This window comes from Somniosus microcephalus, chromosome 8 (assembly GCF_052327205.1).
Source record: "Somniosus microcephalus isolate GS21.2 chromosome 8, FLI_Smic_1.0, whole genome shotgun sequence".
Taxonomy (NCBI): domain Eukaryota; kingdom Metazoa; phylum Chordata; class Chondrichthyes; order Squaliformes; family Somniosidae; genus Somniosus; species Somniosus microcephalus.
In genome coordinates, this window is record NC_140994.1 from 199,429,009 (window position 1) to 199,454,604 (window position 25,596).

At 43.4% G+C, this 25,596-nt stretch overlaps 1 protein-coding gene across 5 annotated transcripts in view; it reads right to left on the reverse strand.

The window, feature by feature from the left end:
• The window catches only part of LOC147114040 (myotilin-like), a 153,814-nt gene extending 137,012 nt beyond the window's left edge, over window positions 1-16,802 (reverse strand). For 2 of the 5 annotated variants that reach the window (XM_085995580.1, XM_085995579.1), the window contains exon 1: window positions 16,565-16,796. The gene's annotated coding sequence lies outside the window, so the exon portion shown is untranslated. Of the gene's footprint in view, window positions 1-4,285; window positions 4,383-16,564 lie in introns of those variants that run through there. The other 3 variants (XM_085995575.1, XM_085995572.1, XM_085995574.1) reach the window with 3 other exon arrangements.
• Window positions 16,803-25,596: the final 8,794 nt, after the last annotated feature.

Below are 25,596 nucleotides of genomic sequence, written 5' to 3' on the forward strand. Positions count from 1 at the left end.
GAATGGCGGCGTGCACAGACGCAGCGGCTTTGCTTCTCCCAGGACGGTGCTATTTACGTTTAATGTTAATGTTATTTGTACTGGACTCATGGGAGCTTGCAAGATCACATTTCGTTGTTCATGTACTTGTGCATTGTACAATGACAATAAAGTTGAATTATTATTAATTATTATTATTGTGTGTTGTTAGTTGGTATGATTGGACTAGGATGAGGGTGAGTGTGAGGGGTGGCTAGTGCGATGGGGAAGTGATAATGTAGATAGAGAGGGATGGGTGGAGGTGCAAGGTAAGTTGGTGTGAGTAAGGATGTGCAGGAGTAGGATAGGGAAGGCAGAGTGATGTGGATGTGATGAGTGGCACAGCAGGGTGAGTTTGAGTGTGGCTTTGCAGTAACGTTTCGTGATCTACTGAGATCATTGAAAGGTTGGCGCCATTGCAGCCTGGTCCTCCTGACGACATCCCTGCTTTTGCCCTCCTGTGCAATGTGCAACCAGGCTGCGTTGGTGTCCTGGGGAGGTCTCTTCCGCCCATGGGAAGGGAAGAGAACCTCCCTGTATGCTGTGACTCTCTCCATAAGCATATGACGGGAGTCATTGGAGAGCCTGGGTGCAGCCGTGCACCTTTGTGCAGTGCTTGTCAGTGTTTGCAGCACCTCAATGCTGCAGAACACTGACAGCACAACTGTCAAAATGAGTGTGGACATGGTCCCTTTAAGGAAACTGGCTGATGATGCGTCATCAAATGATGTCATCAGACCCACTTCTTTTTAATTGGCCGGGAATCCCACAGGGCGTGTTTAACAAGCCCTATTAACAGAAAATCCTCTTGACAGAGTGGCTGCAGTCAGGAAAAGGACCGGAACCTGCCAACTACCTCTCCTGCCACGATCCAGCATCCGCTGGGAAAATCCAGCCCTGAAAGACAGGGCTGTGTCTTCATCATCACCGCCGCCTTCTTCCACTTGTTGCTGTTCCACCACTGCCTGGTCAGGTTGCAGTTCTTGGGTAACTAAAAGGGACAAGGCACAAGGGTAGAGTTGTGGTGAGGGGAGGAGGGGGGAAGTAAGAGGTGCATGTTTACACCATCTGCAACTTTTAAATCAAAAGACATTGTGGGATGAGGGAGAAGTGGGATGTGAGAAGGAGGATTAGGTATGAGGATACCGTCATCTTCAATTGAATCAGCTCCGCCGTTGGCCACGGGCTCAGTAATGGCTGCTCCAATAATGGCAATCATCGTCTCCTCCATTGGGGTAAGGTCATGCAGGCATGCCTGTCCTCAGTTATGTGCCAACTTGTTCTGCAAGAGAGAGGGAAGTGTTTCAGCGCGGTGCAATGTGTTTAGGTGATGTGGCTGTCATGGTTGAATATCTGACAGTGTGTGCAAGCTGTGAGATATGGGTGTGAGGCTTGCAGCAGTGGTAAGTGTGTGAGGGTGAGGTGAGTCCTGTTTGATAGAGACTGTTGGTAGGTGAGTGATGGGGGTGTGGTGCATTGAGCAGTGTGTGAGGCTAGCTGGTGGGATATGGCATTTGAAGATGAATTCACTGCCGTGACCACTCGTATGAGGTCATTGAACTTTTTGCAGAACTGCATCTAAGTCCTCTGGGCTTTGACTTCTGGCATTGACCGCCGTGGCTGCCTGCTCCCACTGCCTTCACAGAGTTTGTCTGGAGGGCCTCCTGGCCTCCTGTGGATGGAGGACCTCTCTCCTCCTGTCCACCTCCTGCACCAAGGCCTCAACTGCAGTGTCTGAGAACCTTGGAGCACACTCTCTCCCCTGTTGCACCATTAGTCACTGTTCTTGCAGGTCAGACTCTCTCTCCCACCCACTTTCAGCACCTGCTCCAGCCAGAATGCACCTCCCCCTTTAAGATGCGCAGGCTAGCTTTAAGTGGTGTTAGCCTCGCACGAACTTGGGCACCCTGCTGAGGTGTGCAGCCACTCAACAGCATGTTTAACGCTGCCTCAATGCTGCAATCATTTAAATTAGCAGGCAGCAAGAAATTTGTGTGCTGCCTGCATCGGAAGCAACGGGCGTGAGTTAATCGCTCATTGCGATCTTTGCGCCCGTTTTCGGGAATTGTCAAATTTAGCCCCCTGTTTCTCACAACCACAATAGATAATTTCTAGTACTGAAGCAACAAATGCTTGTGTGCCAGCTGATTGAAATTGTAAAGCATGGCTACTTAAACATAGTGGGGAAAAAATTGAGTCAAGCCCCCTTTGGGGTGCTAACTTCGCCGGGGCGCTACTTTTAGCGGTCTGAAAAAATGAGTGCCCCCGCAGCCGAAATTCATCGGTAGTGCCCCAAGAGGGAAGTGGGGATCTACTGGAAGCGCCCCGCCTCCCTCTTGGGGCGCTGAGAGGGAATATCGCGACGTTCGTGCCAGAGTGGCACGTCACGCCGTGGTACTGTAGGCCTTCCTCCCCTTCTTAAAGGGGAGGGGCCTTGCGCAGCGTGCCCCGGGGCCCAGCTGGGCCACCAGGGATCGGAGTGCCAGCAAAAGAGCCCAGCACTCACGGAGCGCAGCTGGCCCCCCATGGGGGGGCTGCTCAGGAGGTTGGGGACAGCAACGGAGGCAGGTGCTGGCAGGCGGGCAGCAACAAAAATGGCTGCCTGGCACCTCGCCTTTAATTAGCGCGGGGGGCGCTACCAGAGATCGCGGCCGGGGCGTGAGCATGACGCCGCGCATGGCGATGACGTCATTGCCGGCAGCACAGTGCCACAGGGCACTAACGGTTACTGCCGCCGCCGCCAACCTCCCGCTGAATTTCGCGGGAGGAGTTAGCAGCGCCGCCCCGGGCGCTAGTTGCATTGCGTCCCGATAGCGCCCTCTTAGAGCGCTAACAGGAGGCGCAAAGCAACCAAATTTTTCCCCCTGTAAATATAATCAAGCCACTTATAGTATCATAGTCTGTAGATCTGGGTTCTGACATTTATTAGCCGCAAAGAATTCCTTCCTTCCGCTGCACCTGGTTTTAACTGTGAAGGTACCATAGTGAAAGAAATTAAACCAATAATACAATATCTCATAAACAAAAATACTTACTTTTGTCAAACCGTCCTTCGATTTGTTTGACTTTCAACCAATAATAGCACAATACTGAAGTTTACAAGATACAGTTCAGATAGCCAAATGTTTGGCAATAATTGAAAAATCAGACATTTCACATTTGGAATGGCAACTCTAGCAATCCTGAAGTTGAAATAACTGATTTATCATAATCAGTTCTGATACCTTTAGTCAGTGACGATCCTGCCCTGTAGGCCCGGGTACTATTTTAATGCTTAAATTAATCATATTAAATTTAGAACAACTCTTTGAAAGTTTTTAGTAAAGCTAACGTTGCTGATAATAAAGCTGTATCCAGGAATTATAATTCTCCAGTGCTTGTTGAAATCAAGATAAATTTTGCTGCATTCCTAAAATGGGCAGTGCAAATGATAGAAAAAAAGCCCCGAGATACTTATTTTTGCTGAATAAAAGAAAAGCTTCTCCCTACACTTCCTTTTGATGTTTGGCTGTAATTTGTCTCTTGGTTTTCCATGGAGTGAAACAGATATTTATAACAGCTGCAAAGGTCTTATGCGTCCTCCTGGATGTGAGCCAGAGCGAATATCTACCAACCACTGACTCCAATCTATAGTGTGACTGAAGGAACTACAAGAAGCTGATTACTCTGTGATCCAGGATTCTGAAGCATTCTTTCGTTTATCTCTGACGAAGACAAGCTGTTGACTCTTTGCTGAGAGGGCAATATACAAATATAAACAACTTCAAACTTTACATCTCAGTCGTGTCATGTGCAACTGTATTTTTGTAAAATATTTAATTCTTTATGGACTACTTCTCAATTTCAGAACAGCTATACTTATCAAAAATCCCCCAAGGGAGTACGCTTGGTGAGTCAGCTGATGTTCAGCTTTCTAACGACAGGGCTAGTAGACCACCTAGAGTACAATGTAACATTCTGCTGCTAAGGTGCAACGATTTCTAACTGCAGTCTGCCCCTGTAAGGTCAGAAAGTCCAATTGTAAATATGCATACCCTCAAGGCAATTACAGGTTAATTGTTGGTGAGGGAAATTTGCATATTGGCACATGCTTTTAAACTTCCAGCTCAGAAGTTAACAGTGATTGCTTTCTTTCCCATTTTCTATTTACAACACTTTGAAGTAAATGTCTGAAGTATGACAAATGCATGTTAGACACAAAACAGATATCTGTTCATCTCCTTTGGTGTTGGGCATGATACTCTGGAGAATATGATCACATTCTTACCTGTCTCTGCTATCTTCGTGTTACTGTTTCGCTCTTCTCTTTTGCTTCTTTCTTTCTCTTGTTTTCTGCTTCTGTCTCATTAACTCTCCATATTACTTCTGTTTGTCCTCTTCTGTTTATCTCTCTGGCTTTTTCTTCTTTTCTTCTTTCCATTTTAGGTGGGAATTGGTCGGTGACGGGGAAAGGAGCCACCAACAGCTGCATGCTATTTGGGGTGGGGTATTTGGGGAAAATGTGGCTCTCAGCAGCTCTCTCCCCGGCTCCCTCAATAATTTGTGCTTCACCCGTCCCCTCACTCCCAATGTGTCCACCACCACTTCCACTTCCACTTCCTACCACCTATCACTCGGATCATTATCCCCAACTTTTCCCTTTTTAACTACCAGCTCCATCCATATATCCTGCCCTCTCCTTTGCTTTGCTGTCACTCACCATGCCCTGAACCTTCCATTCTCCCCCTCCTTGCAGTCACATTTCTCAAAGGCTAATGTTGAGAGGCCAGAGCACCCTCGCTGTAAATCTAATTCCCTCCTCTCCTGCTCCTCCTATCCTCCCTTTCTATCTGTTTCTTGCAAAGATGGTTAGTTTAATTTTTAAATTATGAAAAAACAAATTAAAATGAGTAAAGAAATTGTCTGTTTGCTTTTCTCTCTATTTGTGTTTTTCTCTGTCTCTGTCAACTCCTCTTTTCCTCGACTCCCCTTGTTCTCCCTCTCTCACCGTCTCTCTTTCTCCTAGAAGCTAGAAATTAAAATATCTTGTTTTACAGGTGTAAGCGAATAGTATTGACCAAATCTGACTCTCAGCATAACACAGGTGAGATAATTAGTTAGCTTCAGGAATCAACTGGTGTTTTTTTGAAAACTGAAGTAGCATTAACTGAAAAAAAGACATTCAGTTTGTCTTTCATTTTTTATAGCTCTCTTCCCTCTGTTTCTCTGTCTCTCCCCTCTCTCTTTCAGCTTAATACCTTTTCTGAGGTTTATAGAACACGACAAAAGCTACAATAGGTGTATAATTAGTGTATTGCCATTTTCTCTCTCCCACAGAGATATCTTCATTATATGGAGTGGAACTAACTGGATTACTCTTCGAAAGAGCCAGCACAGACTCGATGGGTCGAATGGCCTCTTTCTGTGCTGTACTATTCTATGATTCTATGTAAAAAAAACATTCAATGTAAATTTTACCTCAATGAAACATTTGAAATTTGACCTCGTTTTCAAAATTATTTGAAGAAAATGCTAGAATCTAAGAAAAGCATTCAATCAGATGACTAATGTTACTGATGCACTCTGGGGAATTAGGTACCTTATATTTGTTCAGGCTGCACCATCCAAATTCAGAACAGAAAGTCAATGCTCTCGGCAAAACATCAAGTCCAGGCCCAGGCTTTTGGCTAATGTTGAGGCATTCAAGCAAAATCTTTAATGAAGGTATTAAAAGGCTCAAAAGACAATAGGCCAGATTTTCCGACCCCCACGGGTGTGTATGGGGTGTGAACGCACCTGTAGGAGCCTCGCAGGTGCCGGTTTCAGGCACGCGAAGCGCATGCGCTGAAAACCGACACTTGGGATCTGAATACCAGCTTAAGAGTGTTGAAAAATAGAAAAATTAAATTTGATAATTCATTTATAAATTAAAAATACTCTTCAAAAAGGTAAGTTTATTTTTAGCCCCGTAAAAACATGTAATTCTTTTTTCAAAAAATTAATTTAAAAAAAGTATTTAATTAAATGGAATTTTAATTAATTTTAATTATGTAATTAAAAAAATGTTTTAGTGTGTTTTAAATGTGATCCCCATTCATACTTTTGACAGTTCTGTCCCTACAGACCTGTCAAAAGTACGAAGGGGGATTCCCTTCTTTGATTGGTTCGCCTGGCCCACATGCGCCCCTGGGATACGTGGGCCTCTGCGCATTTCCAACAGGAGAGGCCCAGGATCGGAAGCCTCAGGATCTATGGAACCAACAGGTAGGTTCGTAGATTTATTTCCAATCGGAGGCATCCGCCCGCAGGAAGCCTCCAATTGGAAATTCAGGGCCAATCAGTTATTACATTTAATCATGTTATTTTTAATTTGTTCCTGGGATGTGGGCAAGGTCAGCATTTATTGCCCATCCCTAGTTGCCCTTGAGAAGGTGGTGGTGAGCCATCTTCTGGAACCGTAGCAGTCCGTGTGGTGAAGTGCTGTTAGGTAGGGAGTTCCAGGATTTTGACCCAGCGACGATGAAGGAACGGCGATATACATCTAAGTCAGGATGGTGTGTGACTTGGAGGGGAACTTGGAGGTGGTGGTGTTCCCATGCGCCTGCTGCCCTTGTCCTTCTAGGTGGTAGAGGTCGCGGGTTTGGAAGGTGCTGCCGAAGAAGCCTTGGCAAGTTGCTGCAGTGCATCTTGTAAATGGTACACACTGCAGCCACGGTACTCCAGTGGTGGAGGGACTGAATGTTTGTGGTGGTGGATGGGGTGCCAATCAAGCAGGCTGCTTTGTCTTGGATGGTGTCGAGCTTCTTGAGTGTTGTTGGAGCTGCACTCATCCAGGCAAGTGGAGAGTATTCCATCACACACCTGATTTGTGCCTTGTAGATGGTGGAAAGGCTTTGGGGAGTCAGGAGGTGAGACACTCGCCACAGAATACCTAGCCTCTGACCTGCTCTTGTAGCCACAGTATTTATGTGGCTGGCCCAGTTAAGTTTCTGGTCAATGGTTACCCCCAGGATGTTGATGGTGGGGGATTTGGTGATGGTAATGCCGTTGAATGTCAAGGGGTAGTGGTTAGACACTCGCTTGTTGGAGATAGCCATTGCCTGGCACTTGTGTTGCGCAAATGTTACCTGCCACTTATCAGCCCAAGCCTGAAGGTCGTCCAGGTCTTGCTGCATGTGGGCATGGACTGCTTCATTATCTGAAGAGTTGCGAATGGCACTGAACACTGTGCAGTCATCAGCGAACATCCCCATTTCTGACCTTATGTTGGAGGGAAGGTCATTGATGAAGCAGCTGAAGATTATTGGTCCTAGGACACTGCCCTGAGGAACTCCTGCAGCGATGTCCTGGAGCTGTGATGATTGTGGATGAAATGCAGTATGTGGATAAATGCGAGGTTATCCACTTTGGTGGCAAAAACAGGAAGACAGGTTATTATCTGAATGGCAATAGATTGGGAAAAGGGGAAGTGCAACGAGACCTGGGTGTCCTTGTGCACCAGTCGTTGAAGGTAAGCATGCAGTTGCAGCAGGCAGTTAAGAAGGCAAATGGTATATTGGCCTTCATAGCGAGAGGGTTTGAGTACAGGAGCAAGGATGTCTTGCTGCAGTTGTACAGGGCCTTGGTGAGACCACAACTTGAGTATTGTGTGCAGTTTTGGTCGCCTTATGAGGAAGGATGTTCTTGCCATGGAGAGAGTGCAGCGAAGATTCACCAGACTGATACCTGGGATGGCAGGAATGACGTATGAGGAAAGATTGGGTCGATTAGGCTTATATTCGCTCGAGTTTAGAAGAATAAGAGAGGATTTCATTGAAACTTATAAAATTCTAACAGGACTAGACAGAGTAGATGCAGGAAGGATGTTCCCGATGGCGGGGGAGTCCAGAACCAGGGGTCACAGTCTAAGGATAAGGGGTAAGCCATTTAGGACTGAGATGAGGAGGAATTTCTTCACCCAGAGAGTGGTGAACCTGTGACATTCTCTGCCACACAGGGCAGTTGAGGCCAATTCATTAAATATATTCAAGAAGGAGTTGGATATATTTCTTGAGGCTAAAGGGATCAAGGGATATGGGGAGAAAGCAGGGACAGGGTACTGAATTTGGATGATCAGCCATGATCTCATTAAATCGTGGAGCGGGCTCGAGGGGCCGAATGGCCTACTCCTGCTCCTATCTTCTATGTTTCTCTCATTGGAGATATTCATTCCCTGGCACTTGTGTGGCGCAAATGTTGCTTGCCACTTTTCAGCCCAAGTCTGAATGTTGTCCAGGTCTTGCTGCATGCGGGCATGGACTGTTTCATTACCTGAGGAGTTGTGAATGGCACTGAACACAGTGCAATCATCAGTGAACATCCCCATTTCTGACCTTATGATGGAGGGAAGGTGATTGATGAAGCAGCTGGTTGGGCCTAGGACACTGCCCTGAGGAACTCCTGGGGTTTTGATGATTGACCTCCAACAACCACAACCATCTTCCTTTGTGCTAGGTATGACTCCAGCCAGTGGAGAGTTTTCCCCCCGATTCCCATTGACTTCAGTTTTGCTAGGGCTCCTTGATGCCACACTCGGTCAAATGCTGCCTTGATGTCAAGGGCAATCACTCTCTCCTCCCCTCTGGAATTCAGCTTTTTTGTCCATGTTTGGACCAAGGCTGTAATGAGGTCGGGAGCCGAGTGGTCCTGGCGGAACCCAAACTGGGCATCAATGAGCAAGTTATTGGTGAGTAAGTGCCGCTTGATAGCACTGTCGATGACACCTTTCATCACTTTGCTGATGATTGAGAGTAGACTGATGGGGCAGTAATTGGCCGATTGGATTTGTCCTGCTTTTTGTGGACAGGACATACCTGGGCAGTTTTCCACATTGTTGGATAGATGCCAGTGTTGTAGCTGTACTGGAACAGCTTGGCTAGAGGCTCGGCTAGTTCTGCAGCACAAGTCTTCAGCGCGATAGCCGGGATGTTAACCTGCCTGCAAACAATTTTCCCAAGTGTTGGGTCCCCGATTTGCGCATGGATCCGACACCTATCGGCAGGAAGAGGATTAAAGCCAATTACCTGCCTATTAACAGGTAGTGGACAGGCTAGTTTTTAATTTTGCTGCTTCTGCCTCAGGTTTCCCGACGTCCGGACACCACGCCAGGTAAGTGTGGCATGTTGTGAGTCTGCTGTAATGTTTCTGGATTGTTAACAGCTGCAGAAGTGATGTGAAGGATCCAATCGTGCACTGGTGAGTCTCAGAGGTAGGAAAATGTTGAGAAATTCATTTTTAATGCATTTATACATTTCTTTAGGTAACAAGTTTTGAAATCCATGTCCAGTGCCACCTCATTGGGAGAACCTCTCTCACCAGTGACAGATCGCTACTGTCACCTCACCTGCAGCTCCCATCTATTCCAGCCTATGGTGGGAGTCATTGGAGAGCCTGGGTGCAAGAGCTCACCTTTGTACAGTGATTGTCAGTGTTTGCAGCACCTCAATGCTGTCAAACACTGAAAAATCAGCTGTCAAAAAAATATTGTGCACGGTCCCTTTAAGAAAACCGGCAGATGACGTGTCATCAAATGATGTCAGCTGACCGGCTTCCTCTTAATTGGCCAGCAAACCCGTAGGGTGGGTTTAAGAAGGTCAGTCAATGTAAAATCACATCTGTGAGCTGGATGCAGTTGGAGGAGGTACTGGAAGCCAGAAGCCAGAAGCCAGAAGCCAGAAGCCACCTGACCCGCTCCCAACCCGCCTCCAATGAAAAAATCGCGGCCCTGGTGTCTAGATTGCGCAGTCAGAAGAATAATTTTACACAGGCAAAACTCAACATAAATGTGGACATCAGAATTTATAATGAGAAAAATTTGGCACAAAAACTGTGACAAAAACATGACAACAGGAAATCAAATTGTGCAGACTGGAAGTGAGTGCAGATTTAAGATTTTAATTATATATATTAATAAAATACATAAGCTAATTAACATTGAATTATTGCTTGTTCTGAAATGAATGAAATAAAATAAACCATAGGTTGGCTAGATCATCATTATAAATAAATAAAAATTCTTTGAGTATAATATAGTTTAAATCTGGAAAAATATAATTTGAAAATATTTAACATTTATAATTAATATTATTGCTCCTAAATTATTTTCACAAATGACTAAACAATAACAGCAAAAGTCTATTTTTGTTTTTAGAAACAATTCTGTTTATTTTCAATACATAAGCTCAGAAAAATGTATTTAGAAAAGTGATAGTTATCTCAATATTGGAAGAAGAGTGCAAGTATTTGGAAGCAATTAGCAACATAATTGTACTACATATATGCAACTCTATTGCCTAGAAGCTCGATCGCACCAAAACGGGTGTGCACTACACACGCCTGTTCATATGGCCGCAGGGACCACACAAAATCCGTGCTGGGACCTCGTTATCATGTTCCAGGCATGCAGCCAATGCTACTGCACTGTTTATAGGCTATGTGCCTGTTTTGTGAGGGGTGGGGGCCATCTTTGAAGTCACTTAAAGGCAGCCAGTGTCTCTTAAAGGGGAGGTGCACTGTAGCTACAGATAGCAGGAAATGTTAAGGTCCAAAATCAAGCTGCAAGTGGTCCAAAGTGGGCACACAGGTTTTCCGATGCAGCATTGGATGCCTTGGTTCAGGCGATGGTCAGGAGGAGAGAGATCCTGTTCCCCCTGGGAGAACAGAAAGCTCTCCTGGCAACACCTCCGCCACCAGTGGGAAGAGGTCGCAAAGGAGATCAACGCGAGGTGCTTAGCTCCCAGGACATGGCTGCAATGCCAAAAGAAATTGAATGACCTCAGCAGAGGTGTCAGTAAATAATGTAGACGGGAGCAGAAAGTTGCAAAGAGACAGTGATAGATTAAGTGAGTGGTCAAAACTGTGGCAGATGCAGTTCAATGTAGGGAAATGTGAGGTCACCCACTTTAGATCTAAAAAAGATAGATCAGAGTATTTTCTAAATTGTGAGAAGCTAGGAACTGTGAAGGAACAGAGAGATTTAGGGGTCCAAGTTTAGAACTCACTAAAAGCTAGTGGACAGGTACAATTTAAAAAAAAAAAGGCTAATGGAATATTTGATAGATTTTTGTTAAGCAAGGGTATTAAGGATTATGGAACCAAGGCGGATAGATGGAGTTAACATACAGATCAGCCATGATCTAATCGAATGGCGGAACAGGCTCGAGGGACTGAATGGCCTACTCCTGTTCTTGTGCACTACCTGCAGCCCCATTACCCACATCACTTCCTTCCCTTGCCACCCTTCACTCTCCTACAATCATTGCACCATAATTTACACCATCTTATTAGCCTCTTATTTGCACACTCTGCACCTCCAATTCTCACCACGATTGCAACCCTCATTTCCCCGCACCTCACATTTTGAACACAACATCTGCACTATTCCACCATGACAGGCAGATTCTCAAAACAGCTCACAAGACTGTCACAAACTTCTAGGCTTATGTGTCATTAGAGATTTGCAACTTCAACAAAACTGAATATCTGGAAATTCAGAAGAGCACAGAAATAGTAATGTAACTCTCCCAGTGGTTTGTAGTGCCTGAATCGCTTTAGCTGCTAAAACTGCAGTCAAACCTATCCCTGCTGTTAGTCCTGAAACTTGCTGACTGTTCATTACTGTAGTTTTGTCTCTGTCCTCTAGAGAGTGGTACAAGGGCAAGGATGTAATCGCCAAGAAACATGAGCTGGGCTTTTCCTAATTTCTAGGTATGCTGTATTTGATATGCAGACACTTAAGCGCTGCTAGCCCAGTTCATCACAGACGGCAGTCAGTCGAAAATATCCAATTATCCACACTCAATGATTACTCCAGAAGACTCATCAATTCACCCATTACTGTTTGAATGTTACAAATACTCATCAGTTGTTTATACTTAAGCAAATTTAAAAGATGAGAGGCGGTTAATTGTTCTTACGCCGAAAACTAGATTGAATTGGGTGGCACGTCTGTAATGCTCACCTGAAGATGAAGGCTCTCGGCTCTCTGGAAATTGGGCCTCGGGCCTCATCTACATAATACTAGCGAGCTGCACACTCTAATAACACAATGTGATACAGCTTGCCTGTCAAGGCATTAGAAAATTCATCCGGTTCCGATGGAGAGCCAGCCCACACGTAGGTCATAGGAGGGAGAGAGGCGAACAGAAGTGGAGCGAGCGCGGGATGGTAACATAAGAAAGAACATAAGAACATAAGAAATAGGAGCAGGAGTAGGCCATTTGGCCCTTCGAGCCTGCTCCGCCATTCAATAAGATCATGGCTGATCTTCTACCTTCTACCTCATCTCCACTTTCCTGCATGATCCCCATATCCCTTGATTCCCTTAATATTCAAAAATCTATCGATCTCTGTCTTGAATATACTCAACGATTGAGCCTCCACAGCCCTCTGGGATAGAGGTCCTCCTGCTTCTCCTGCCTCCACATTAAGATAAGTAAAAAAGAGTGAAAACTTACCTGTTCGTCAGCAGCCTCCAGCAGTCCCTTTAAGGACCACTGGTTAGGCCACTATAGACCTGGAAAAACTGAGTGCAGTGCAGTTTTTGCTGAATTTGGCATTAGAGTCCAAAATCAAGCATTAGGCATCTGATTAGCATATTCAAGATCCTTATATCTGTTTTAGGCGGGTGCCCCAGGCACTTCCAGAGGGGCTAGGGCATGGGAAATCACAACTGGATATTGATTCCCTCAACTTCTATTTTTCGCCCAGAAAACAGGCACAATGGGGACCTAATTTTTAACATTCTAGTAAATATTATCAGGCTTTCAGCAAGCTGAAGGTATAAACAATTCATTTGAGAATACACAGTAACAAAACTGATATTAGTAAGCTACAGGTCATAACTCAAGAACATTATGGATGCATTTGCCATCAATGTTAAGTGCATATTAAAAATTTTGCTGACTACATGCCTTATGAAGCCAAAAGTACTTTAACATTACTGTAGCAGCCCTGTGAGATGTCACTCTGTTGCACATGTAACTGTCACTAAAATTGTAATAAGTATAATATGAGCTAAGGTAATGATTTTAAAAGAAAAACTTATCATGCCAGGATAAACATTTCTTGTCCATTTGTTGTGAAAAACTGGAATAGAATTTCAGCATCTCTGTAGGAATTGATGTCAATTAGCTGATAATGATAAGAATGCCACAGTATCTGCATTCCTAAATGTGTGGGTTATCGTAAGAGGCTTGCAAGTTGAGGAATTTGTACTAGCTTGCCCATGAAAGGGTTGGTTACTTGTGATCATAGAAAAAGACAACAAAAGACATGCATGTCTCACCCACTAGACTGAAAACTCATGTACTCCCTTCCCAATCACTAATAATGCTAACTTCAGGGGTATGTAAAACAAACACCTGTGGCTAATTTCAGCAAAACCTTTAGTAAATTCCTCCCCATCTCCATAAAGCAATCAAGCCAGCTCCAGAGAATCATAGTTGGCCATAAAGTGCCACTAGGTGAATTTAACTACTTCCCCACCACTACTCGCCAATTTACCAAATTGCTTCTTAGAGGACTGTAGCGTTGAAGGGATAATTACAAGTCCGGCTACCCCAGATCAGGCGTATTCCCCAGATGTTCATCTTCAACTAAAGTTAGAGACAGCCGAATTCCATAAGGCGCTTAAATGGGTCTAAAGGTTCAGGCTATCTCTCCCTAAAGGAAAGGAACGACTGAAGATGTTACCATCCTCCAGATAGCATTTTTAATAAGTTTAACTAGACTGTAACCTTCCGGATATTATGAGGGTCCGGAATACCCCCCAGAATTCTGCAACTCCTTACAAAAGAGTGTACAGAAATTGGGTTCGTGAGTTTATACAGAATTACTCTTCGAGACAATTCTAAAAATATATAGTTTTATTTAAAAGCCAACATTCATTTAACAGCTGTTGAATTAGTCGCAACATTAACAATTCAAAATACAGATAGCTTACATTTCTTATTTCTCAGAGATCCTTATTTTCAAATCTTTACTTCATTACATTTCTACATTTCTTACTTATTTCTAAATCCAGAACATCCACCAAAATCAATTACTTTGATTACCTGAGACTCATAGTTAAAAACTTAGAGCGTGCCTGTGAAGTTGAGAAATGCTTGCCCCGTTCAGCGAGTTCTGACTTTCTGTTTGAAAAGCTCTTATTTTTATACTCTTTTTGCAGTGGTTTATTCTTTGAAGTTCTCTGCTGATGTCAGCTAATTGTCTTATTCATTCTTTCTGTTTGAATGCTTTCTATCTTACTCTCAATTCAACTATTGCATGCATAATTATGTCTCTACCTTTAGGTGTTTCAAAAACCATCATAAAAACAATATGACAGCTATGGTTTCTGTTTGATGCCATTCTTACAAAATTTTTTCATTCAATTCTCAATATTGGCTTTACTAGTTTTTAGCAGACGTTGAGTCTCCTTACTGCTCCAAGTTCAATACAAACACAATGTAATTGCTTGGTGTATCTATTGAAGTCATATCTTCAAAGTGTTCTTGTTGGTATCATATTTACAATGTATATCTTAAAGACACTTCAACTAGGGCGTTTCATGCATTTCTAGCTATCTCAATTGGTTGCATATTTAATCGTGTTTCCTGTTTTCCAAGTTTAACATAAAAACTATTTGACCAGCAGGTGTTTCTTTTACTTGATGTAATCTTTTCAAAGGCACACGCCTCTTTTAATGTTTGTGTTTCTGTTCAATGTGTTAGCTGGTAACACCTTAAACTGGGCATTTTCACTGTGTTCCCTCCAAACTCTAGACCTTTCAGAAGTGCCAAATTGCCATTTCAATGGGTTAATTGTTTTAGTATATTTAACTAATTCCCATTTCAAAGCTTGTTTGGTTTTTACAACTTTGTTAAACAACTGATCTTTATCTCAGAAGCCTGTATTTCTGATTGCAGCCTGTGTCTCCAAGGCTTTAGATTTTTAAACCCAGTTTCTTATGTATTAATAATATCAGTATTCTGTTCATATTATGGTGTATCTTTTTGAAATATAGCGTGTTCCCTCGCAGCGTACCTGTATTTACCATGTCTACCAGTCATCTCTTCCAGCAGACAATTAAGTCTCTGAGAAATGAATTACTTCTTGACATCTAATGTGATTCATTGCTTGGTCTCACTAACAATATCCACTTTTGAATATTCAAATCAATTACATCCAATATGTATAATTTTAAAAGCCTCACTCCTATCACCTCTGAGCATTCATGAATAACCCTAATTTTCTAAGCCTATTCAGGTAACTGAGAGATATAATTTAGATATCACACTTGTCACCTGAATATCCATCACCAATGGACAGAAATTTCCTCCAATTAATTATTGGGAAGACCAAAGCCATTGGCTTCGTTCCCTATCACAAACTCCGTTCTTTAGTCAGCGATTCCATCCCCCTCCCTGACCACTGTCTGAGGTTGAATCAAACTGTTCGCAACTTTGGCGTCCTATTTGATCCTGAGCTGAACATCCGGCCCCATATCCTCTCTATAACCAAAACCACCTACTTCCACCTCCGTAATATCGCCCGTCTCTGCCTTTGCCTCAGCCCATTTGCTTCTAAAACCCTCATCCATGCTTTTGTTACCTCCAGATTCGACTATTCCAACGCTCTCCTGACCTGCCACCCTCCAGAAACATGAGTTCATCCAAAACTCTGCTGCCCCGTGTCCTAACTCGCACCAAGTCTGGTTCACCCATCAACTCTGTGCTCGCCAACCTACACTGGCTCCAGATCCAGCAATGCCTCAAATTTAAAATTCTCATCCTTGTGTTCAAATTCCTCCATAGCTTCACCCCTCCATATCTCTGTAACCTCCTCCAGTCCTACAACCCTCCATGATCTCTGTGCTCCTCCAATTCTGCCACTTGTGCATCCCCAATTTTCTTCCTCCCACCATTGGCGGCTGTGCCTTCAGCTGTCTAGGCCCTAAGCTCTGGAATTCCCTCCGTAAACCTCTCCGCCTCTCTAGCTCCCTCTCCTCCTTTAAGACACTCCTTTAAAACCACCTCTTTGACCAAGCTTTTGGTCATTTGTCCTAATATCATCTTATGTCAAATTTTGTCTGATAATGCTTTTGTGAAGCGCCTTGTTATGTTTTATTATGTTAAAGGCGCTATATAAATGCAATTTGTTGTTGGAGTGTTAAAAATAAGTGAGGAGAGAAACCGCCACACAAGCTTTTTGTGGAACAAATGTATTTTAATCGAGGTCTTGCAGAGAGTTCCAATTTTTAACAAGAGTCCTTTATATATTTTATTGTGAAACACACAGCTTTTTGCATCAGAATTTCTAACCATTAACATTTTCAGTCTTTGAATGAAAACATGGCTTAGTGTGGAATTTGAATTCATATGTGCAAATGATGTTTTAGTGACACAGTCTGTAAGCTGATCTTAATTAGCAATCACACTGTTGAATCGGTTAGTAGAGTAATTACTTAGTTCCCAAATTATACAATTCATAAATATCCTATCATAAATCCCATTTTATAAAAGTACTGTATATAATTATTTCTTACCAGTAAGCAGTAGACAAGGATATGTAGAAATCGTCTGTCAAATTCTGCGTGCTGGTTTATTGTACGTTGTAAGTTTGCTTTGCCAATGTGCAGAATATTGCCTCCTCTTTTTTGCCAACATTCAGATTTGGCAAAATTCAAACTAGAAGATAGACAGGGAGGCGAGAAAGATTATAGTCCACCAGATAGCGTTCACTTCAGAAATCTACAGATTGATCCTTCAGCCAGTGCTTGTCATGTATGTATCTGAGGAATAAAACTAGGAAGTGATCTCAGGCTCATCTCAAGTTTCTTGGCCACAGACCAGCTGTTCCCTACTCACTTAGTCAAGAAATACTAAAAATAAGGGAAGCATTAAAACTGAGCCTCCGGGCCATCTGTAAAATGATATATTGGGTTTTTATTTTGTCTAACCCACAATATGTATGAAATGAAGAACAACCTAAATTAAAGTTTTAGTTAACGGTCCAATAATGTTAAGAAAATATAGAAATGGATCATGTTTAAAACCTAGTTGTGGATTGGATATTCTTTGAACACATGGATAATGGCCCAGTAATTCCGGGCACAACGCGCGAGTACGGACGGGGTACTCACGCGTGTGCCCGGAGGAATTGCCGGTTTTCAGCATGCACAGCGCATGCGCTGAAAACCGGCATTTCCTGTCCTCTGACCCAAGGGGTTAAGAGGCAGAACGCGCACGACTGCACAGGCAGCGCGTGCGCAGTGAAATTCCATTTTTTTTCAGAGTTGCGCGTGTGTAAAGGCCTCCGGTCTTTACGCATTGAAAAAACACACGAAAGTACTTAGTTTTTCAGGTAAGTGGGCTTTTCACAGAATCACAGAAACAATTGAGAATTTTTTTCCCCACAGGTTTATTATTTTTGAAGAATTTACAGTAAGGTAAGTTTAGTTTTAGCCCCGATTTAAAAAAAAAAAAAAAAAAAAAAAAAAAAAAAAAAAAAATTTCAAATTTTAAAATTATTGTTTAAAATAGTTTTTCAGAGTTCTTTATTGTTCATTTAAGTAGTGCAATGTTTTTTTTAATTTTCTTTCAGGTTTAAGTAGTGTTTTGGGGCCAGGAGTTTTCATGAGTTTGACAGCTCTTTCTGTCAAACTCATCAATGAGTTTCCCCTCCCCTGATTGGCTGCACAGTGCTCACCTGATCCCAGCCGGCACATCGCACTAACTACGCCGCTGGATCAGGTAAGCACATCGCGCCGACATCTGAACCGGGCCAGTGACAGGAAATGCAAGCAGGCCCGGGTTTCAGATGTCCGCACGCAGGGTGAGTGCAGATCGGGGGCTTGCACGCGCGGCAAGCACCCGATCCTAATTTCAGGGCCATTATATTAGTAAATATACATAAACTTATTAGAACTTGTTAATTCAGTATGTAATTTAAACTGTCACTATCATTATATCACCCCATCTAACCTGTCATTTAAGTCCATGTTTAGGACTGGAAAAGGTGTTTTAACCCCTCTCCTGTCATCGCACTAATTGTGTATCTCTTTAGTTATCTATAACAAGAACATAAGAACATAAGAAGTAAGAGCAGGAGTAGGCCATACGGTCCCTTGAGCCTGCTCCGCCATTCAATAATATATAATAATATATTGAAACTCTAGCATTTTTTGAATTTGTTCTTGGGATGTGAGTGACACTAACAAGGCTGTGTTTATTGCCTATCCCTATTTGCCCTGAGAAGATGGTGGGGGACCTTCTCTTTGAACCACTGAAGTCCTTGTGGTAATGAGGCTCCTGCAATGGTGTTAGGTAGGGAGTTCCAGGATATTGGCCTATAATTTGCGGTCAGTGGCAAAGCAACGGCGATCGCAGCTGACCTCGAAGAAAGCTACCCTCAGAAAGCTCGCTTCCTCGATGTGTAATCGATTGTAGCGCTGTGAAAAGAGGATTCCCAGCGTAGTACAGTAGTGACATCATCAAGCTGTCTAAGCAGCCAATCACATTGAAGAATTCTCACAGACAGCAAACCAGGAAATAAAATAGTACTGATTATCGGCACTTTTAAAAAATGTTAGAGAGCGAAATAAGGATTGGGCATACCATAAAAAAAAAAAAAAAAATTTTTTAAATCTAGTAATTGTTATTATAATGGAGAAATTTGACATTCCACAGCTGTAAAATTATTTTTTCAGGGCCAGAACGGTTGTTTAGTGCAGCCTGTGTCGGAGCAGTGAATGACTGACCGCAACTTCAGGATTTCTGAGCTGAGCATACACTACATCCAGAAGTTATGGTCAGTTTCAGAGGGGTAATGACAGCGAATGCTGACGGTTCACTGTCATTACCCACCGCAAAATCCCATAAATTGACCCATAAATGATGACGAAAAGACAGGATGGTGTGTGATTTGGAGGGGAGCTTGGAGGTGATGGTGTTCCAATTACATTTCTGCTCTTGTTCTTCTTGGTGGTAGAGGTCACAGGGGAAGGAGGTGCTGTTTAAGTGACATTAGTGAGTTGTTGCAGTGCTTCTTGTAGATACTGTAGTACATACTGCGGGCACAATGTGCTGGTGGTGGAGGGTTTGGATATTGAATCCAGTGGTAAGGGCATTGCTCTCTCTGAGAAGGCTAAGAGGACATTTGATAGAACTGTTTAAAATCATGAATGATCTAGATAGAGTAAATAAAGAGAAACTGTTTCCAATGGCTGAAGGGGCAATAATGAAAGGGCACAGATTGAAGGTGATTGCCAAAAGGACCAGAGGCGACATGAGGAAAAAAAAATTACGTAACGAGTGGTTAGGATTTGGAATGCACTGCCTGATAGGGTGATGGATATAGATTCAATAGTAGCCTTCAAAAGGGAATTGGATAAATACTTTGATGTGCCTCAATTATTCCGAGACTCGAAGTTAGCAGAACAAAAGTAAGGCTTTTATTAACTCAGAACATAACACGTAAAATAGAGAGATGTCTACCTTCAGGAGGCTGATGCCCGACTGAAGTTAGATTACAAAGGAGCCAGGTATGGGTGGAGCCCTGCACACAACCAGTTCCAGCACATTCCAATACATAATACATGAGGACTGGGGGAAGGGAAAAGACACAGAAAGCAGGCAGTTACAAGACACAGAAAACAGGCAGTGATGAATGGAATATATTTCATCACATACTTGAAGGAGAAAAAATTGCAGGGATACGGGGAAACAGAGGGGGAGTGGGACTAACTGGATTGCTCTTCAAAAGAGCCGGCACAGACTCAATGGGCCGAATGGCCTCCTTCTGTGCTGTACTACTCTATGATTCTATGAATCTATGATTCTATGATGTTGATCTTGTTGCAGCTACACCCATTCAGGCAAGAGGTGAGTGTTCCATCACACTCCTGACTTCAGCTATAGATGGTGGATAGGATTTGAGGGGTTAGGAGGTAAGCCATTCATTGGATAGTACCCTGCTTTTGTAGGCATGGTTTTGCTATGGCTGGTCCAGTTAAGGTTCTGGCCAATGGTAACTCCCAAGGTGTTGATAGTAGGGGACTCCATAATGGTGCTGTTGAAGAGCAAGAGGAGATGGCAGGGTTTTCTGTTGTCTAAAATGGTCATTGCATGGCACTTGTATGGCATGAATGTTACCTGCCACTGTCAGTCCATGCCTGGATGTTATCCAGGTTCTGCTGTAGATCTGCTTCATTATTGGAGGGAATGAAGCTGAACACTGTGGAATCATCGGTAAACAGCCCCACTCCTGACCTTATGATGGAGGAAAGATCATTGATAAGTTGGTTGCTGCCAGTTAAAGTGGAACATCACTTTTTTGCCAGCTGTTTGAGGCTGTCAGCAGCTGGAAGGGATCCCAGATCTGTGGACACATCCCTGGGGTTCATATGGTAGAACTCATGGCCAAAAGAGCAACATTTTGGGCACTGAAGATGGAAAGCTTCATAAGCGGGTGATGCAGTTATCTGGAGGGAGGTGCAGAGGCAGACAGTGCTATCTCCACCACCCCAGGAAGTGCCATACAGTGCCAGAAAAGTTTAATGACTTCACAAGGGTAGCTAAGGTATGACAAGGCACTCTTGACAATACACAACCATTCATGTCCAAAAAATAGTAGTGTCCAATTGTAGAGATCACTGGAAGATCTATCTAACGTTAACTGGTGCTCCTGTCCTCCTACGTACAGTGGTGTGCTCTTACTGAGGCGCATGTAGCAGAATGCATAGCATTATAGAGCTTCAGGTACCTCCTTAATGGAGTGGTGTAGGACAAAATGATAATACACCTGAGCTGTTCTCTGTGGTTGCCTAGAAGGTCCTTGTGACATAAAAGTTGAGTGAAGTGGTAAACTTCACTGCCACTGCTGTGAATGGTTGACCTTTGTCACTTCCAGACTCAAATATTCCAATGCTCTCCTGGACGACATTCCATTTTCCATCCTTCAATTGATCAAAAACTATCCTGCCTATATCCTACACCAGGCTTGACCATCACCCCTGTCCTTGCTGACCTACATTGGCTCCCAGTTCCCCAATGCATCAAATAAAATAAAACATTATCTTGTGTTTAAATCCCTACATGGCCTCAGCTCTCCCTATCTCTGTAACCTCATTCAATGTATTCTCCATTCCTTTGACTCCAGCTTCCTGTGCATCCACCATACCTTTGGTGGCTGTACCTTCAGCCACCTAGGCCTCACCCTCTGGAATTCCCTCCATAAACCACTCCAGCATGTCACCTTCCTCTTCTCCTTTAAGACCCTCCTTGAAACCTATCTTTCTAACCAATTCTTTGGTTACCTTTCCTAATATCTTCTTTAGCACGGCATCCAATTTTTCCTTAAATCTCGGTGAAGCGTCTAAGAACATTTTTCTACTTTAAAGGCACTATATAAATTCAAGTTGTTGTTGTTGTTGATGATTGTCTTTGTACTGTATATGTATTTTAACAAGGTTGCACATCTCAGCCACAACCTCTCTAGGAAGATAGGAACAGGAGGAGGCCATTCAGACTCTCAAGCATGTTCTGCCATTCAATTAGATCATGGCTGATCTGTATCTTAATTCCATCTACCCGCCTTGGTTTCGTAACCCTTAATACCCTTGCCTAACAAAAATCTATCAATCTCAGTTTGAAGTTTTTAATTGACCTAGCTTCAAAGCTTTTTGGGGGAGAGAGTTCCAGATTTCCACTACATTTTGTATGAAGAAGTGCTTCCTGACAGCACCCCTGAATGGGCTAGCTCTAATTTTAAGGTTATGTTCCTTTGTTCTGGACTCCCCCACCAGAGGAAATAGTTTTTCTCTATCTACCCCATCAAATCCTTTAATCATCTTAAACACCTCAATTAGACCACCCCTTAGTATTCTATAGTCAAGGGAATACAAGCCTAGTCTATGCAACCTGTCCTCATAATTAACTCTTTTAGTCTATCATTCTGGTGAATCTGCGCTGCACTCTCTCTCCAAGGTGCAGTGCCCAGGACTGAATACAGTACCCCAGATGGGGTCTAACTAGAGCTCTGTACAGCTGTAACATAACTTCTACCCCTCAGTATTCCAGCCCTCTTGAGATAACGGCCAACATTCCATTAGCCTTTTTAATTATTTTTTGTAGCTGTCCACTAGCTTTTCGTGATTTCTGTACTTGGACCCCTAAATCTTTCTGCTCATTTATAGTTCCTAGCTTCTCATCATTTAGAAAATACTCTTACCTATCTTTCTTCACTGTGATTATTTGCATGAACACCTTTGCGGTCTTCTGCGTATGCGCGCGGTATATCGGAGCCGTGCACACGCATGCGCACCAGATCCCTTGCTGCGCACATGTGCTGTATTACCGGAGCCTGCACCGTGGAGAACCCTTTCCTTGGCTCCATGCGGAGAAGGTCAGGGGATCTGTTGGTGGCCGGGGAGAGGGGAAGAGAGAGGATCGAAAGGGGAGAGAGATGATTGAGGGGGGGAGAGAGAGAGAGGAGATCAGAGAGAAAGGAGATTGGAGGGGGTTAGAGGAGATCGGAGCAGGGAGAGGAGGTCAGGAACTCGCGGGGAGGGAGATAAAGAGCACGGAGAGCACAGTGGGGATGGGGGGGAAGAACGTGATCCAGGTCTGAAGGGGGCGGTGAGAGCAAGAACATGATCCAGATGGGAATCCTTTACACCTGCACCACGTTCTCCCTCTCTTCCCCCAGACCTGGTTGATTTCTCGGAAAGCTTGGTGCATGTATGGCAAGTGACATCATTAGATTGCTCAAAATCCGGAAGTCATGACATTGTCACTTCATAACCAATAAACCTGTTAACAATCCGTGACCCACACACACTGCCGCATCGGTGGGGGGGTGAGGTCAGGAACCCAGTTGGGGGACGTGGGGAAGGTCAAGAACTTGGCAGGGGAGAAGGTCAGGAACTTGTTGGGGAGGGAAAAGATCAGAAACTTGGGGTGGGGGGAAGGTTAGGAACTTTTTGGGGGGAGCAGGAACTTGTTGAGGGGGGGAGAGAAGGTCCTAACGACAGTGAGACCTGTCTGTTCTCTGCCAGCTCTGTCTGGAGCCTGGCAGTGAGAATGAATGGCTCGAATTATACATTGCAAAGTATTTGATTACTTAAGCAGGCAGGATCTAATTACACATTCCAGAAAAACTGTTGGGTGTGTCTTGTCCTCCAAGAGGACCAATCAGAAATCTAGTCTTGTCCTACAAGGGGACCAATCAGAAATCTAGTCTTGTCCTACAAGGGGACCAATCAGAAATCTGGTGTTGCAAATAGACGTGACCATCTTCCTTTGGTCCAAAGTGGATGACCTCACACCTTCCCACGTTGAACTCCATCTACACAATTTTGCTCACAATGTCCCTTTGCAACTTTGGACAATGAAAACAAGCAATTCATCCATTGGCACCTTGTCCCAACATTCCATGACTCTCTACTTACATTTCTGGTAAGATTAACAGAAGAACGTCAGCCCCCAGTGATTTAACTGGCAGTAATTTTAAGCAGGTAATTGTCATACAATGATCATTTGCATCATTTACTTCTATTGGTGTTTAAAACATTAGATTTGTTTTAATAAAGAAACTTAATTGTTTATAGGTTAATTTTCACCTTCCTTCCCTTTTCTCCCCTTAGCTGTTGATCACTGCCATGTTCTTCATCCAGCCTCAAAATAGGGCAGAGACAGGTATCTCCGCATCTGCTGTATTTGTTATTCTAAGATGTCTAAGATCCAGGCCAAGAACGGTTGAAATTCCACCAACTGAATTAAGTGTTTTAAGTGTAGCACTGAGACTGAAACAAATAACCTTTAGTCAGGACAGTTTGAACTTTTGAACGGAAAGTGAGATTTCTCCATCAATTTTGTCACAGCAGTAAAGTGTTCTTTTTCTGAACTGAAGAATCAGACAATGCTTCCATGAAGCTACAGAACTTTTTAAATGTCAGCATCAGAAGTTCTGAATACTGTCATTAGGTGCCTTAATATTTAAAATTTGACATTTTCATTATAATAAAAGGTCTTTTCAAGATGGCAAAGAAGAAAAAGCTATTTGCTGCTCCATAATCTTTTTGATGTGGTTCAAAGACTTATGATCACATTTAGGCATCTAAAATGGTATTATGCTAGAGCATGAAGCAAGATACCACTGAAATATTCTGTTACAGAGATGTTATATCATTTGCATATTGGAAGGAGGTAAAGGAAATTAATCAGATTAAATGAACCAAAAGAAATTGATCATAAAAACATTTTTTCCAATGAATTCTTAAAACGATAAAATTCTATAAACTCAGATTAATTGATTTAGTCGATGCCTAGTTTTAATTTAAAACATTAACAATAGATTTATATATTTTTTATTAATGTTTTAGTAGACTTCGTGTGATCTGGGAGCTGAAGGACAGATTCGCAGCTGGGAATTTCCTTAAAGCCGGTCCCGCTCCACCGCCGTAACTTCACTGGAAGTGTGGTGGAAACCCTGTTTATGCATATAAATGGGATTTTTACCACACATCCGTTGCTTGACGTATTGGTGTACACATGATTGACTGATCTGGCAAATGTCTCCAGTGGTGGCTTGAAATGACCCGGTGGCATAAAAGTTCAATAAAGTGGCGGCCTTCACATCAACAGACGGGTTGACCCTATGCTGGCGGTGTAATCTGCAGGTCAGGCTTCAATAAATAGCACAACTCCATGACAGCCTCCCTGTACCATGGGATCTTTTACATCCACCTGAGAGAGCCTGGTTTAACATCTCAGAGATTTTGTGCTCAAGTCTCTTGAGTGGGACGTGAACTCACAGACCTTCTAACTCAGAGGCAAGAATGCTACAACTGAGTCACAGCTGACAACTAATGTCATAAGCTCTAACTAAAGACTAAAAGAGTGACGTAGTTGTTCCATCTGTGGTGGATGAGTCTTCATATTATGGTTCTATCCTGGTGTTTGATTAGGCCTGACTATGGGAGTCTGGCATCCATGTGCCAGTGTGCCAGTTCCCCTGGTTTACACTACTGAATCAGCTTCCAGCTGGGTCTCTTTCTGCCACAGTGATCAGGGAACTGGGTTTTGTAATATAAATATCAGATGCCATTCTCCCACTACTTTCCTCCCTCTGTCTCTGCATCGAGCGACTTCTCACCCTCGGTTATTTCAACCTCCATCTCAACTCATCATGCTCTCTCTCCTCTGAGTTCACTGCCTTCCTATTCTCCCTAACTCTCTCCCCCCATATAGCCTTCCCTACCCATATTCACGGCCATCTCCTTGGTCTTGCCATCTTACGTGGCCTCGCTACCCCCATCATGTCAATAAGGCCATCTTGTATCATTTTCTTCCATCCCTCTCCATCTACATCCCCTTTCCCCCTTCCAACCCCACTTCCTTCTGTGTCTGCCTGTGGAAAACACTCTCCCCAAAGTCATTTACAACTGCATTTTCGAATTCCGAACTGTCCAGCCTTTGGCCCTCCATTCATCATAACATGTCTGCAGCTACCGATCTGCTCAATCACACCCTCACCATCACCTTTGATGCCCTTGTCCCTATTAAAACCATTACTCTC